Source organism: Staurois parvus, unplaced genomic scaffold (assembly GCF_062004578.1).
Source record: "Staurois parvus isolate SC_StPar_1 unplaced genomic scaffold, SC_StPar_1.0 ptg000013l, whole genome shotgun sequence".
Classification (NCBI taxonomy): domain Eukaryota; kingdom Metazoa; phylum Chordata; class Amphibia; order Anura; family Ranidae; genus Staurois; species Staurois parvus.
In genome coordinates, this window is record NW_028317809.1 from 10,110,180 (window position 1) to 10,128,275 (window position 18,096).

Here is an 18,096-nt window from a genome sequence, read left to right on the forward strand (position 1 = left end):
AGGAGGATCAGAGCTGTTCTGTGCAGGTAAATATAGCATGTTTGTTATTTTTAGTAAAAAAAAAAATCAAGCTTTGCAATATTTTTAAATTGCCCATATAACTTTTACAAAGTAATAACTATGAAAATTATTTTCTTGACTAACACAACAGTCATTTAAACCATAAACTTGCTAAGCCATCTGCATGTTTGGGATGTCTTAATAACATTGCTTAGATTGTAAAACAATGGGCACAATGGCATTGTGTTACTGCATGGGTGTTATTAAGGCATCTGTTTTAGAAAACACGGCGTAGGTTTAGACAGCTTAAGTAGCATCCATGCTGTATACTTAATCAGAAGTTTGTCATGCATACTATTCCTAATTTCACTATGAACAATTTAACTATACACTCCCAGCACTTAACAGCAGAATGCTGAAACTGCTGGGACTCTATGCTTGAATGCATACCGACTAATTAAAGCATGCCAAAATGGCTATAAATAAACTCTTACATAGTTTCACACTAGCCATACAATTTCAGCTCAAGAAAAATTTTATTTATTGATTTTTATTTATTTCAGGTACTTATATAGCGCTGTCAATTTACGCAGAGCTTTTACATTTATATATTGTACATTCACATCAGTCCCTGACCCTCAAGGGGCATACAATCTAAGGTCCCTAAGTTACATTCATACATACGCATACTGGGGCCAATTTAGACAGGAGCCAATTAACCTACCAGCATGTCTTTGGAGTGTGGGAAGAAACCGGAGTACCCAGAGGAACCCCACGCAGGCACAGGGAGAACATGCAAACTCCAGGCAGGTGGTGCCGTGGCTGGGATTTGAACCAACGACCCTAGTATTGCCAGGCGGACAAATGTTAAATCCTGAATGATACCATTATTAATATTTTAAATCCAAACTTCAGAGTAAGAAAATTTTGTCTAAATACGAATGGAACGTGCCTTTTTTTGCATCTCGGTGTGTTTTCTGTATTTCTTCCAGATCTGTGCAGTAATCCAGTGTGAAAGGTTTCCTCTGTGCAGGAGCTTCCTGTAAGAAAGACTAACCACTGCTGCTCTCTCTCCTTGTGCAGGGTGACTGATCTTGTCTCCTCCCCGCTTCTGTACTTTTTTGCAAGCAGCCTGTAGTAGGCAGAGTCTGCTAGGCCCCTCCCACAGCACAGTGATGGTGTCGCTTTACTTTTAAAAGGTAATATCTGGGCATTCTAAGGCATTTGGTGCTCAAAAAGTAGATTTATAGTCGCTGTGGCCATTAAGGAATATATTTAAATGAAAATATTTGTATCTTGGAGTTCAGCTTTAAAGAATGGATGCACTGCGTAATATTTATATTGTTAGAGAGAAAGAGCAAGGATGAGTACATTACCCGCTGCAGTACTCATGTAGTAGGGAGTGACACTGACTGAGTGAAATCTTAAAGAAAGCTAATAAACTGGTACAAACATGTAATGCAAAAATGCTCTATCTAGCAAATGTAACTCGAAAAAAGCTTTGCATTATTGCAACAAGGCACAGTTCAAATTTTAACTCTGTTCAGGCATACAGGAACAGAATAGGTGATTAACCGCCTCCCACCCGCCATATAAAGAAATGACGGGCGCAAGGCGGTTCTCTCGTTTTGGAAGGATGTCATATGACGTACTCCCACTGCAACCGCACGTGCTCGCCCCTGGGGGTGCACATCGCGGCGGTCACTGGTGAGCTGTGTCCCTGGGACACAGCGGATCACCGGTCAACGGAAAGAGCTGATGAGATGTCAGCTCTGTCATGTGATCAGCTGTGTCCAATCACAGCTGATCACATGTAAATAAGGAAATGCCAGTTATCGGCATTCCTCTCCTCATGAACTGTCACGCTGACAGCTTGTGAGGAGAGGAGAGCCGGTAATCGGCATTACTCAGAGGGGACAATTACACTGATCATCGGGGCACTAATGATCAGTGTAGCCCCATCAGTGCCACCTGTCAGTGTCCATCAATGTCACCTGTCAGTGACCATCAGTGCCACCTGTCAGTGTCCATCAATGTCACCTGTCAGTGACCATCAGTGCCACCTGTCAGTGACATCAATGCCACCTGTCAGTGTCCATCAATGCCACCTGTCAGTGCCCATCAATGCCACCTGCCAGTGCCCATCAGTGCCACATCAATGCCACATATCAGTGCCTACCACTGCACATCAATGCCACATATCAGTGCCCACCTGAGCTGCCTTTCAGTGCCAGTCAGTGCCACCTATCAGTGCCAGTCAGTGCCGCCTGTCAGTGCTGCTTATCAGTGCCAGCCAATGCCGCCTATCAGTGCCACCTAACAGTGCCAGTAAGTGCCACCTAACAGTGCCAGTCAGTGCCACCTAACAGTGTCAGTCAGTGATGCCTATCAGTGCCACCTATCAGTGCTGCCTATCAGTGCCATATATGAGTGGTGCCTTTCAGTGCCCATCATTGATGCCTGTCAATGTCCATCAGTGCCACCTACCAGTGCCTCCTCATCAGTACCCATCAGTGCAACCTATCAGTGCCCATCACTGAAGCCTCATTAGCGCACATCAGTGAAGGAGAAAAATCACTTATTTATAAAAATTTTATAACAGAAACTAAGAAAAAACTTTTTTTTTCAACATTTTCAGTTGTTTTTGGTTTGTTTAGCAAAAAATAAAAACCCCAGAGGTGATTAAATACTACCAAAAGAAAGCTCTATCTGTCACAAAAAATGATAAAAATTTCATATGCGTACAATGTTGCATGACCGCGCAATTGTCATTGAAAGTACGACAGCACTGAAAGCTAAAAATTGGCATGGGCAGGAAGGGAATATAAGTGCCCTGTAGGGAAGTGGTTAAAGAATGGATGCACTGAGTAATATTTATATTGTTAGAGAAAAAGGGCAAGGATGGGTACATTAACGCTGCAGTACTCATGTAGTAGGGGGAGACACTGACTGAACGGAATCTTAAAGAAATCTAATAAACGTACAAACGCAATGCAAAAATGCTCTATCTAGCAAATGTAACTCGAAAAAAGCTTTGCATTGCTGCAACAAGGCACAGTTTTAATTTTAACTCTGTTCAGGCATACAGGAACAGAATAGGTGATTAATAAAATATTTGAAAAGTTGATTGCTTTACTGCCCTGGCTTAGATTAGTCATTTAACAGGACATGTTTATAATAAGAAATGACTCCTTAATTCTCTTTTACAGGACCAGGTGTAAATGAAATATTAAGAAAGATATCTTCGAAAAATCAGCTTAATAAGGTTTGGCTTTGAATGTGCTTTTATAGTCATGGAAATGTTTAAAATGTATGTAAACATGAAAAACTTCCCTTATTTACTCCCTTTTGGACTGTTAAATATACTATTGTGTTTTGTTTTATTGGTTCGACAACTGTCCAAAATACCTGTTGATCCTGGCAGAAATCCAGTGGTGTCCTGTGCACCCCCAGTCCTATCCCAAACAATATTATCGGGAAGTGTGTTAGGACTACCTTCTCCAACTATATATGTTCTGTATTGCTAACACATTTCCTGTCCTTGGGTTTAAAGTGTTATTAAACCCAGGACCCTGCATTCACTCTATCTGGTCTCCCACAGTACACAGAACATTGAAATTCAATTATTTTAGTAAATATAAACTGCTAAATACCTTTTCTCATCAGCAGTATATAGCAGTCTTGTGACTTCTATCGGTGTCCAGCAGAGCACTTGTTAAAGCTTGTAGGAAGAGTTTTCTTTCTGATCTGGGAGGATGCAGAACCCCTGACCTCTGTCTGGACAGTACCGATTGGCCCTGTGCTGATCACATGCACTCTCCCAAGAAAACCACAAAATCTCTCTAGCAATACACACCAAACTGAGAATGTGCAGACTGACTCCACATAATATGTCTTATCAGGAAATAAGAAGGGGACACTGGAAGAAGGGGAGGATCAGAGAAGACAGGATCAAACAGTCTTTACAGAGGATTAACCCCTTAGGTTCCACGGTGAGTATAACAAGCATGTTTTTCTGCATATACAGACTGATTTTACTGTTGTGGGTTCAGTAACACTTTAAATACACTAATTGCAGTAAGAAGGGAGCAGAACAACTATTTCAGAGGTATGATTTAAAACTTTATTTACTGAGAAAATGGTGCATGTTCATTAATATTATTACCATTGCGCTAATTGCTATTTTTATTTTAAAGAAATGCTTAAGCAGAGGTTACTTCCCTCAACCACCAGCACCTTTCCTATTGATCAACAAGAATTCCAATCCTACTAAAGGACTAATAATCTTTCTGCCCAGGAGTCAATATGGGGTAGGACTAAACTTAAAGTAGAATTCTGGGATAAACCTAACTAGTTTTAGAATGTTTTCTCACCTTTCCTAACACCTATGGTCATCAACCTGTGTTAAAAAGATGTATATAATTATATATTTTCAGCCCACTCTGGCTCCTTTGAGCAAGTCAATGGCAGCTGCAGGGGAGAGGAGGGACCACCTGCAATGGAGGGGCCATGGGATCCTATGGGTAAAGTCACAGCTCCCAGGCATTGGCAGCCATTGTTGTGTTATTTCTGCTCCTTTTGCAGCTGCCACTGACTGATACAGGGGATCACGTGACTGGACTGGAGCGGACTGAAAATAGGTAAGTGTATACACTCACTGGCCACTTTATTAGGTACACCTTGCTAGTACCAGGTTGGACCTCCTTTTGCCTTCAAAACTGCCTTAATTCTTCATGGCATAGATTCAACAAGGTGTTGGAAACATTCCTCAGAGATTTTGGTCCATATTGACATGATTTCATGTTGCCTTTCTATAATCTCAAACCAGTTTTCCCATTCTACACCGACCTCTGACATCAACAAGGCATTTTTGTCCACACAACTGCCACTCACTGAATTTTTTCTCTATTTTGGACCATTCTCTGTAAACCCTAGAGATGTGTGGGAAAATCCCAGTAGAACAGCAGTTTTTTAAATACTCAGAGCATCCCTCCCGGCACCAACAACCAAGTCACGTTCAAAGTCACTTAAATTCCTTTTTTTCCCCATTCCGATGCTCGGTTTGAACTTCACCAAGTCATCTTCACCATGTCTAGATGCCTAAATGCATTAAGTTGCTGCATGTGATTGGCTGATTAGCAGTTTGTCTTTCCATGTAATTGAACAGGAGTACCTAATAAAGTGGCTGGTGAGTGTACATATTTTTTACACAGGTTAGTCATTATAGGTGTTAGAAGGAGAGAGAGCATTTTTAACCATTAGCCGCCCAGCCAATGGCCGTTTGGCGGCTTCAAATGTGTCTCTTCATTCCGGGTGCACGCCATTTGGCGTGCTCCCGCACATGCGCCGTTTGCGCTAATGCAGAGCGGCGCAGCAGTGCGATCTGTCACCGGCCGTGCACCTCGGACACGGCCGATGACAGATCCGAGTACCGGCTCCCGTTGCTGGTACCATGTGACCTGCTGTGACCAATCACAGCAGGTCACATGACAGTTGTATACAATGGATGGCTTCATTCATGATGCCATCCATTGTATACTAGTGCCTAGCTGTGAATGGTCACAGCTAATCACATACACAGCTAAGCACAAAAAAAAAAAAAAGAAAAGCTGAATGAATCGATTTCATTCAGGTAAATGCTTGCTTATAGCAAAGTAATTCTGTGCTATAAGCAAATTGTGTAAAAAAAAAAAAAATACTGATCACTTCCCCAAAGCAGTACAATGTTACTATGGTAACATTGTACTACTTTGGTCATAGTAAAATATGAAAAAAAACTCTTAAAAAAAATTGTAAAAAAATGTAATAAAAAATTAAATATAATAAAAAAATTAAAAAAAATTAAAAAAATATATATTTTTTTTTTCATACTGTCACCAGTCAGTGTCCCTGTTCACCGCCATGCCAGTTATATGATGACGCTGTACTGCACTGGTGACAGTATGTAAAAAAAAAATAGTGAAAATAATTTTTTTAATTTTTTCATTTTCCGGAAAATTATGACAAAAAAATACAACTTAAAAAAACTCGCCATGCCTCTTATGAAGTACGTCGGACAGTCTACTCTGCAAAAAGGGGTCATTTGGGGATATCTGTACTATTCTGACATTCTTGGACCTCAAGAAATTAGATGGGCCGTCAGTACTTCAGGATTGATCAATATTCAGATCTATACCATAGTTTGTGAACTCTATAACTTTCCTACAAACTAAATAATGCATCCTAATTTGGGTTATTTTCACCAAAGACATGTAGCAGAATACATCTCGGCCTAAATTTATGAAGAACAATTATTTATTTGTAAACTTTTATAACAGAAACAAAGAAAAATGTGTTTTTTTTTCAAAATTTTTGGTCTTTTTTTGTTAATTTAGCAAAAAATAAAAACCCCGGTGGTGATTAAATACCACCAAAAAAAGCTCTAGTTGTGTGAAGAAAATGATAAAATTTTAGTTTGGGTACAATGTTGTATGACCGCGCAATTGTCATTCAAAGTGTGAGAGTGCTGAAACCTGAAAAATGGCCTGGGCAGGAAGGTGTAAAATTGCACGGTATTGAAATGGTTAAGATTAGTTAGGTTTATCCCAAAATTTTACTTGAACTGTTGTAAAAAATCCCAAGATTTACCTACACCTCTAGCTTCCTGTGTCTCCGAATTTACTAATTGGTTTGATATGTGGTTTTCCCTAAACATAATCTCTGCTGATGCATTTTGTAATATGTACAGGTTTTAAATATACCAAAAACTGTGACAGGTTAACGTTAATATGATCAGAAATATAGTGTATATCCCTACAAAACAGACACTTCCATTCATAGCCATTCATTGTGTACTATTGTGTTGCTCACTGTGATTTGTCACAGTGATCATATGGTACTGAGAGGACCAATCACAGCCCATCTGTACCATGTGATTAGCTGTGGCCAATCACAGCTAATTACAACAATACATACTCTATGCATAGATTCATTCACAAAAATGGTTGCTTATAACAGTGATTGTCCCAGTTATAAGCAATCATGAAAAAAAACTTTTAAAAAAAATTGAAAAAAAATTGGCTTTTTTTTTTAACATACTGTCACCAGTCAGTGTCCACCATTACTGCCACGCTAGTTAATTTTTCAAAAAATTGCGACAAAAATATGACTTAAAAAAATTTGCCATGCCTAAATACATTGGACTATCTACTTTCCAAAAAGAGGTAATTTGGGGGGTATTGTACTGTCCTGGTATTTTCAGGCCTGAAGAAATTAGACTGATCAATTTTCAAGTATATATATATTTTTCCTACAGATTAAATAATATACACTGATTTGGGTTATTTTTACCAAAAGAAATATAATATATTTTGGCCTAAATTTATGAAGAAAGATTATTTATTTGCAAAACTTTACAAAATAAGTGTTTGGGTTTTTTTTCAAGCGTTTCAGTCTTTTTTCATTTATTTAGCAAGAAATAAAAAAACAGTGGTGATCAAATACCACCAAACAGAAGCTCTATTTGTATGAACAAATAGATAAAAATTTCATTTGGGAACAGTGTTGCATGACTGAGTAATTGTCATTCAAACTGTGAAAGCTGAAAATTGGCCTGGGCAGGAAGGAGGTAAAATTGTGCAGTACTGAAGTGCTTAAAGCTGGAGACTGGTATTCCGGACTTATAAAAATTCTAATTTTCTGGTTGAACTCCTTTCGGGCTTGGACCTAAAGCAGACGTTCTGACTTCGCTGTGACTTTATTTTCTGTCCAGATTGGTGGCCTAAAGTGAGCTGAAGTCACAGGCTTAGCAAAACTGCCAGGCAACTAGCATTTTCAATGGGTGATCAACTGTAGAAGCCTCCAGATTTTTCTCACCACAGGTTGTCTTTACTTTTCTAGATATTTGTTTTCCTCTATGTTAGGACTGCAGAAATGTTTGTTAATAACCTTGCAATCGATCACATTTCTGAATACTTTTTATGTACACTGAACTGTTAGCTGTACACACATTACTTTGCTGTTAATCACTAATTATTATTTTTTTGTCAGTGGCAGTTAAAGTCAAATTAGTAGCTTTGACATTTAACTTATTTCATTTGTAATTAGTTAATTAAAATTGCAAACATGTAGACATTATGGAAACATTTTTCAAATAAAAAGAAGTGTGATTACATTTTCATGCTAGTTGGGTCCCCAAAGAACTCGTTTATCTCATACATACATTTTGAAATAAATTAAACAGCTTTACGAAGTCAAATATTTAAATTAGACATGAAAGCACAAGGCCAAGAAAACTTTCCATTTCTAAATGAGTCTCATGATAATTTGAATGCAATCAGTGGAATATTTCTGGGATTCTCTTTTAATGAGCAACTAACATAAAGAGCTTTTACTGTCATTTTCCTCTGGCATATAAGTAAATAATAATTATTACAAAAATAAATACATAAATAAATAAAACACATATACAGGTGAAACTCGAAAAATTAGAATATTGTGCAAAAGTTCATTTATTTCAGTAATTTAAAAGGTGAAACTAATATATGAGATAGACTCATTACATGCAAAGCAAGATAGTCCAAGCCGTGATTTGTCATAATTGTGATGATTATGGCTTACAGCTCATGAAAACCCCAAATCCACAATCTCAGAAAATTAGAATATTACATGCAATCAATAAAACAAGGATTGTACATAGAACAATATCGGACCTCTGAAAAGTATAAGCATGCATATGTACTCAGTACTTGGTTTGGGCCCCTTTTGCAGCAATTACTGCCTCAATGCGGCGTGGCATGGAAGCTATCAGCCTGTGGCACTGCTGAGGTGTTATGGAAGACCAGGATGCTTCAATAGCGGCCTTCAGCTCTTCTGCGTTGTTCGGTCTCATGTGTCTCATCTTTCTCTTGGCAATGCCCCATAGATTCTCTATGGGGTTCAGGTTAGGTGAGTTTGCTGGCAGGGGCCAAGTCCTGCTTGAAAATGAAGTCAGCATCCCCATAAAGCTCATCTGCGGAAGGAAGCATGAAGTGCTCCAAAATCTCCTGGTAGACGGCTGCGTTGACCCTGGACTTAATGAACCACAGTGGACCAACACCAGCAGATGACATGGCTCCCCAAATCAACACAGACTGTGGAAACTTCACACTGGACTTCAAGCATCTTGCAGTGTGTGCCTCTCCATTCTTCCTCCATACTCTGGGTCCTTGGTTTCCAAATGAGATGCAAAAGTTGCTCTCATCAGAAAAGAGGACTTTCAACCGCTGAGCAACAGACCAGGTCTGTTTTTCTTTAGCCCAGGTAAGACGCTTCTGACGTTGTTTGTTGTTCAGGAGCTGCTTGACAAGAGGAATACGACATTTGAAGCCCATGTCCAGGACCTGTCTGTGTGTGGTGGCTCTTGATGCACTGACTCCAGCCTCAGTCCACTCCTTGTGAAAGTCCCCAACACTTTTGAATGGCCTTTTCCTGACAATCCTCTCCAGGCTGTGGTCATCCCTGTTGCTTGTGCACCTTTTTCTTCTACACTTTTCCCTTCCACATAACATAGCAGTCTTTCCCATGATTGTATAATCATGGCAGTATAAATGTGTCTCAACTGCTGGGTTTTGCTACCCCTCAATTGCTAGTGTAAATAAGCCCTAACACAGATCTATGCACGCTGCAGCATCTCATTTTGTGATTTGATACAACGTTACAATCATGCAGTCTAAGCACTGGGGAAGAGGATGACAATATCTCAGCCTAGGCAAAGTCACTTGACTGGAGCTTAATTTTTCATTCTAAAGGTGCTGCTTTTTTGTGAAAAAAAAAATGCTACTTTACACTGTGATATGTTAAGAATTTTATCATGCAGACTGTAAAAGTTGCTGAAAGGTCCACTTTATATATGTATGTATGAATGTATTTATTTTAAAGGAATGCTCATGTGATACTGCAGATTTTTTGGCTGAAATGTATTTTTTTTTAGTTTTGGTTAAAATAGGGAAGGGTTAAAACACATGCCAGTTTATTTGTTGCTGTGTTCCATGGGGAGCTCTTTCTTATTATTCCTGTCCTGAAGATGCAACAAAAAAATTATAGAAATTCTCTACAAATAAAGGGGAATCCTTAAGTACCCGTTCACATAAATGCGGATTGGATGCAGTTTGAACAGCATCCAATCCGCATGGTGTGTGAAAACACATTGCTTCCTATGGTGCCTGTTCGCATATGTCCAGTGCACTGGCAGTGCGGATTCAGTGTGGTTTTAAAAAAGAGTCATGTACGATTTCTGAGCAGTACCTTCAGGTTCAGGTGCAAATTACATACTATTGACTTTTATGAGAACCGTTTCTAAACTTCACATGTGTGAATAGGATAAAAACCTGAGTTAGCGCTGGTTCACATATATGCGGCTGTGCGGGCCACGTTTTGCGCAGGCATGAGAACCCATTCCTTTGAATGGACTCCCGTTCCCCGTGACACGCAGGGAAGAAGTCTCTGTACTTTTTTGGAAACCTCGGTTCCCAGTGCGGTTGCGATTTCCAATACGGGCAGCGTGTCATTAAAATTAATGCCACCCGCCCGCAGGTCTGCATTTTTCTGTGGGGGTGGTGCGGCTGGATGGATTTTTGTATGGATCCGCAGCGGCACCATCCGCACATATGTGAACCTAGCCTTAATCCTGTCCTGAACCTGATGTAAACCTGGCGTGAACCTGTGAACAACTACTGTATCAATTAGCTGTGAAACCTGAGCTTCAATCTGCACCGCACATGTGCAAATCAGCTTTAAAGGATAGGTTCCCCTTTAAAAAAAATAAATGCACTTTTTTGCAGGTAAAAAAAAGTGCATTTACAATTTTTTTTAAAAAAAGCATTGCACCAGCGATCAGTAAATCACTGGTGCCATGCAGGACTCTTGCAGACTGTCAGTGTAAGCTGTCTGCTTGTAGCTTATACAAGCAGGCGGTTTCACACATGTTTTTACACATGACATGAAAAATCAATGAACTACCAGAGAGCTCAACAGTGCCGTGGTAGTTCATTGAGAACTACAAGCCGACATCCACAAAGGGTTCACAGAACTCGCACACATGCTCTTTTCAAAAAGTGACAGCTGGTATGGGGATCTTCTCCCTGTACTGCCATCACACACAAGGCTTGGATCACCGAGCCGCTGCAGGAGCGGGAACATGTTATACGTTCCACTCTAAAAATGGGTGGAACATGTAACATGTTCTTGACTGTGATCCTTTAAATAGTGGTAACTGGAAAAGACAAATTCAATTGCACCTCCTCTTATGGTGACAACTCTAAAATTGTCCATTACTTTCTGTCTGTGAAGTTTGTCACCAGGATAAAAAGAGAGCATTAAAACCTTGACAGCTGTTCTAACCTTTTGCACTATATCCAAAACAAAAAAAAAATTGTAATGTATAATACACTTTCAAATATTATTATTTGGTAATTGCCTGGAAAATATGGTAAATAGATATCAAAGTAAAATTGTCATTAGTCTTCGAAGAGCCAAAAGTCCACAAAATCAGTCATATAAACATTCATTCCAGGTACTCATGTAGCACTGTCGATTCATGTAGTGCTTTACATATATATTGTACATTCACATCAATCCCTAACCCTCAAGAGGTGTACAATCTAAGGTCCCTAACTTACATTCATACATACACATACTAGGGACAATTTAGACAGGAGTCAATTAACCTACCAGCATGTCTTTGGAGTGTGGGAGAAAACTGGAGTACCCGGAGGAAACCCATGCAGGCACAGGGAGAACATGCAAAGTCCAGGCAGGTGGTGCCATGGCTGGGATTTGAACCAATGACCCTAGTACTGCCAGGTGGAAGTGCTAACCATTTAGCCACTGTGCTGCCCAAAATCTACAATCTTGGCTTTCATAAATATTCTTCTACATCAGGCTGTGTTTGGATTTATTTGTTGGATGAGTATGATAATCTATTTTAATATTACACTATTATAAGATTTCCTGTGGTTATATATCACTCTAATTTGCTGCCTTTCTGAACTGATAATACTGTATGATGTTTTGAAAACAAAGTATACATCATTCATAGTTATTTTTCCCAGTGAGAAATGACAGCAATCATCAAAGACTGCTTGTTGAAAACAGCCAATTTAGGAACAAGCTCATGGTTTTGCTCTGTTTGTCTTTAGATAATCAAAGGTATTGGAAACAAAACAAAAGATATTTAAAAATGGCAACAACAAAAAAAATAAACAGGAAGCTTTCAGACCCATGGAACCTTTGTCAGATTAAAATCTCAGTAATGGTATTGAACATGTAAAGACATCCAAAAATAATAAGAATGTTATATTTAATTTTATATATATATATATATATATATATATATATATACATACACACTATATTGCCAAAAGTATTGGGACACCTGCCTTTACACACATGAACTTTAATGGCATCCCTTTGTCCCTAGGGTTCAATATTGTGTTGGCCCACCCTTTGCTGCTATAATAGATTCAACTCTTTTGGGATGCTGCCCACAAGGTTTAGGAGTGTGTCCAGGGGCGGACTGACAACTCATGGGGCCCCCAGGCAAAATGGGATCATGGGGCCCCTGTGTCCTTGCCCAAACTCAAAAAAGCCTATGAAAAAGGTACCAGGGGCATCAAATGGGGCCCCCTACTGACCCCGGGCCCTCAGGCAGTGCCCGAGTTTCCAAATGGTCACTCCGCCCCTGAGTGTGTCTATGGGAATATTTGACCATTCTTCCAGAAACGCATTTGTGAGGTCAGGCACTGGTGTTGGAAGAGAAGGCCTGGCTCACAGTCAGGTTGAGATCAGGACTCTGTGCAGGACAGTCAAGTTCCTCCACCCCAAACTCACTCATCCATGTCTTTATGGACCTTGCTTTGTGTACTGGTGTGCAGTCATGTTGGAACAGGAAGGGGCCATCCCCAAACTGTTCCCACAAAGTTGGGAGCATGAAATTGCTCAAAATGCTCGGTATACTGATGCCTTAAGAGTTCCCTTCACTGGAACTAAGGGGCCAAGTCCAACCCTTGAAATCATCCCCACACCATAATCCCCCCTCCACCAAACTTTACACTTGACGCAATGCAGCCAGGCAAGTACCGTTCTTCTGGTAACCACCAAACCCAGACACATCCATCAGATTGCCAGACAGAGAAGTGTGATTAGTCACTCCACTGCTTTACACCACTGCATCCAAAGCTTTGCATTGCACTTGGTGATGTAAGGTTTGGAAGCAGCTGCTTGGCCATAGAATGGCTCTCTATGCACTGTTGTGCTAATCTGAAGGCCACACAAAGTTTGGAGGTCTTTAGCTATTGACTCTGCAGGCAGTTGGTGACTTCTGCGCACTGTGAGCTTCAGCATGCGCTGACCTTGCTCTCTCATTTTACGTGGCTTACCACTTCGTTGTTGAGTTGCTGTTGTTCCCAGTTACTTCCTCTTTGTTATAATACACTAACAGTTGACCGTGGAATATTTAGAAGCAAGGAAATTTCACAGATTGACTTATTGCACAGGTGGCAACCTATCACAGTACCACGCTTGAATTCACTGAGCTCCTGAGAGCGACCCATTCTTTCATGAATGTATGTAGAAGCAGTCTGCTTTCCATAGCTGCTTGAATTTATACACTGTGGCAATGGAGGTGATTGGAATACAATGATTTGAAGGGGTGTCCCAATACTTTTGGTAATATAGTTTATTTACCTTGGGGATCAATATGTACCATATTTAAAAGACAGGGTAGTGTTTTGTGGGTGAGAATTGAGACCCCACTGGCATAGGTTGAATATGTGGTGTAGAAAGCCTTTTGAACCCAAGGTCTCTCTAATGCCATAATTTTGCTGCCCATAAGGTGCGTTTCTTGTAACAGCAGTATATGGGGGTTATGATTTCTAAGAAATTGGAAAAGAACAGCACGCTTAAATTTCAAATTCGGACCTCTGACCACGATATAATTTTCATTGTCTCAAAAGTATTTGAGGCCATAAGGAAGAAAAAAACAGTGAAACGAAGGTACGGCTAGGCCTAGAGCAAGGGGCACCTAATGAGCAGCAAAAAGAGTATGAGCCAATGCCATGACATCAGAGCTAGAAGATGAGTGTCTAAAAACAACACATGCACTGTAGTGCAATTCCTGTTGATACCAGTCCCTGTTCAGAATGAGAAGGGGGGCAAGTAGCGACCTTCACCCAAAACTAACAACAAGACTGGTCACAACCAGAAGACTTTGTCCAGTGTGGGGGCCTGTATCCAGAAAACTGCTCATTCAACAATGGTAGTGGGGAGAGTTCAGCTAGTCGATGACACAATGGTGTCAATATTTGCTAGTCCAGCCAAGAGGATTGTAGTGGAGGCACACGATAAGCACTTTTTAGAAACCCAATATGTGGACCTTCCTCATGGCAGGATACATGAGATCAGCATGAGGGCATCTTTAAGGTGCAAAGGGTATAGGAACATCTCCAAGCATAAGATAGAATTGGGATCCCCCCACCAAAGAACAAGGTATGCCTATGATGAATACAGCTCAGGAAAACAAAAAAGAAAAGACAAAGCAAAGATTTCGAAGAACTGGTATACTTGCTTGAAGAGAGATAAGAATATCTTCAGAACATCTCAACAGCAGGCTAGAAGACATGGGTTCTATCAGGTGTCCAGCCAAGTGGAAGCCACTTCAGGTGATTCAAAGAAATGGGTGTGGTCTCCATCCACTATTCGAAGTCTGCTGGGGTACATTAGACTGAATTTGATGCCTTTCTCCCTAAGGCATCTGCGAACCTCTGTAAAGGATATTTGATGCTGTTGGATTTCAGGAGAATAATCCAGAAAGAGAAGGATTTTGGAATTTTCATAATGAAGATCTGGTTTATTTCTTGCCACTGCCAGGGTCCTGTCACAGTCATGATAGTTGAGAATTCTCAGTAGAAAGGGCCTCAAGGGAGCCCCTGATATTGGTGATTTGGTGATGTAGGGGGGACCCTGTGAGCCAGCTCAACAACGAAGGTCGGTGGGAGATCCTTCAGATCCAGCAATTGCACCAAAAAGGTTTCAGCAAACTCCGCTGGTCTAGGCCCTTCAGCACACTCTGGTAGGCCCAAGATCCGCACACTGTTGCGGTGGAGGCAGTGCTCTCACCTGCTGCAGAGCATAAAGCCTCTGTCAATCTGGAGCAGAATTTGTCAAGATCATGCTGGATCAGACCGATGTCTGTGGGCAGGAAGTCTATTTTTGCTGTGAGCACCACCTTACAGGTGGTGATGACTGCCAGGATCTAGGCACTCGAAGGGCCATCTGCAGCAGAGTCCACTGGGGCTGTCTGGGTTGTGACCAACATGGCTACAGGCCTCGTGTCCAAGATGTCCATGGATGAGGAGGGGTGGAGCCATAGATGAAGAGGGCTCAACTGCTTGAGCTCTAGTGGTGCGTGGCTACCCGGGGACATGACGCCCCACTGGGAAGTTCACTTTTGTCGTGGGGGACCCAGTGTGCAGGATGGGGAATTAAAAGCCCAGAGAAGGTGCCCAAAGAATGAGGTGGGATCAAGGCAGGATCGTGCTGTGCATCCAGACTCGTTCACATCCCAGCCACGCCCACAGTGATGGGTACTTTTTACTGAGGGACCTGGGGTCTATTAGACCTATTCATCAGATGCCCTTAAAAGCATCTGAGGAAACCAAGGTTACAGCTTGTAAACAACAAACCGAAACCAATAGTGACAAAAGCCTTGTCACTTCTGAAAGTTCCTTCTAAATTCATAAGTCGACCTGACTGCCCACATCAGTCCTGGACTCCCCAGTAGAATAAGAGAGCCTAAAAAAGGCTGCAGCGAGAGAGGACCCTCTTCCGCCCCATTTAAAAATGATCAGGCAGCTGTGTAGCTCCTCGGATCATTTTTACGTTAAAAAGAATCAGAAGACAGGACTTATGTTAAAGTGGTTTTGAAACCTAAACATTATTTACCTTAACGCATTCCCGTCCCAGTGCCGGTATCCCCCCCTCTCTTGCCCCTTATACTTACCGGAATCCTCATTCAATCCAGTGTTTTGCCCATCTGGAGTAGCTCTCTCCTCTTCTCCTCGCTCTGACATGCTATGTTGCTACTGTCAGGCAAATCCTGTGATGAAGGAGCATGGGGTGGGGCCAAGCCACAGTGTCTGTGTCTATGGACGCAGGCAGCACAGCTTGGGATCAAACCCACAGTTGTGTCAACTGCACAGAGGAAGATAGCGGCTGCTTTGTGCAAATCTATTGCAGAGAGCAGGTAAGTATCACATTTGTTATTGTTATTGTTTTTTAAATTAAACTTTACAACCACCTTAATAGTGTATAGTCAGGGCTATATTTACCATAAGGCTCTCAACGACTTGTGAAGCAGTACCAAAGTGCCACATTGCAATTTTTGCTAAAAAATGTGGCAATTCTGTTTAGTTATTATTAAATCCTGGAGATGAGCTGTAGATAACATTGTAAGGGTTACTAAGATAAACAAGACTATCTATATGTTATTTTACATGGAGCTGTAGAAAGGGAGACTGAGTGCTTTTTATATTCATTTTATTATTAAAAGCAATCACTGAATTCCTTTCCAGCAACTTTGCCTAGGCTCAGATGATGCCATCAATCTGCTGCTGGCAGTTTTTCCTCATTCTCATCATCAGGTAATAAACTATAATACTGTGCTTTTGTAGTAAGGTAAGAGGCTAGAGCTGGTGCTGCTGCCCATGACTATGCCGTTTTTGAGCCAACATCTCAATTCAGGAATTATACAATAAACATATGGCACAAACCTAAAGTAAAAAACAACAATGTAACCACTTGACAATAAACCATGGCAAGTCCATAAAAGTCTAAAAATAACTAAAAGTCCATAATATACACCTAAGGTAGCCCCACCAAGAGACTGGAATGTATCTCTGCAGAAATGAAAAAGAAACACTAGGGGGTGCCTCTAAGTGCAATACTAAAAGATAATTCAATAATTCATACATGGAACACTCACATGTGTGAAGATGCTAAATAGCCTTAAATGAAAGGGACCATCGCCACTTTGCTGGTAGTGTGATTGCCTCGGCATCCAGAGCCAGATGGAGCCTGAGATTGGAAGGACATCCACATTGCATGAAAGATAACGGCTCCCTGAGATGGAGGAGAACACATAACTGGAAGTGACGTCAGCAAAACCACTGTGAAATGCAGGAAGTGGAAGTAGCGTCAGAGTGGTTGATCCGTAGCCTAGGTAATGCGTTTCGGAGCACCAGTCAGCACCTTTGTCTCCTCCATCTCCAGGAGCCATTACCTTTCGTGCAACGTGAATGTCCCTCCAATCTCAGGCTCCATAATGTTCTGGCCAGTAACACACCACCTGTATAAGAATGTGTACAATCTGGATGAAGATGCACAGGGGCACCCTTGGACAGCAGCATTGTTAATCCAGAGGAGGGGAGTGTTAGATGCACTAAATGATTTAAATACAATAACAAATTGAAGCCAAACTCCAAATTGAAGCGAACATTTTATAAGCAGTTACAGCAACAGTCTTTTTGGGTTAAAGGTTTTACATAAATAAATAGAAGGTGACCATTGTAAGCACCCTTGCTACATCTGCAGGGCACCTTGTTCTGTTGAAAAACAACATGCTTACTGGCTGTATAATAATATTAAGGAATGAAAACCTAAAAAAGAAAACTAATGCAGCCATCACATCTAAGAAATGGTATGCTGCAATATAATAAATGTTTGCTTTTCGGTTTAATACAATACAATATGGTGCATGAATGTGGTCTACTAAGGAGTCATTTATAGCCGATGATCCATGGTGGGTAATCTTAACTTGCAAAATGTAGGCAAGTGTATATTCATGGCTGCCAGGAAAGTATACCTTCACACGATTTTCACCAAGTGGGACTTGCTTTCTTAAAGTAACCCTGTCCCCATTGGGCATTTCTAAACAGAGGGCAGCCCATAAAAAAGGAGAATGCACTTAACTTTCTAGTGACCCATGTGATGAAAATCCACCACTTCATTACTCCCCGGTCAATGCACATATTGCATGCTGTCAAAGGGTTGATTATTTTCAGCAGATGCTGAGTATAGGAGCAG

At 40.9% G+C, this 18,096-nt stretch overlaps 1 protein-coding gene across 2 annotated transcripts in view; it reads right to left on the reverse strand.

Annotated features, from left to right (window-relative positions):
* Positions 1-18,096, reverse strand: part of RASGEF1B (RasGEF domain family member 1B) — a 512,404-nt gene that overhangs the window by 412,554 nt on the left and 81,754 nt on the right. The window lies entirely within an intron of this gene.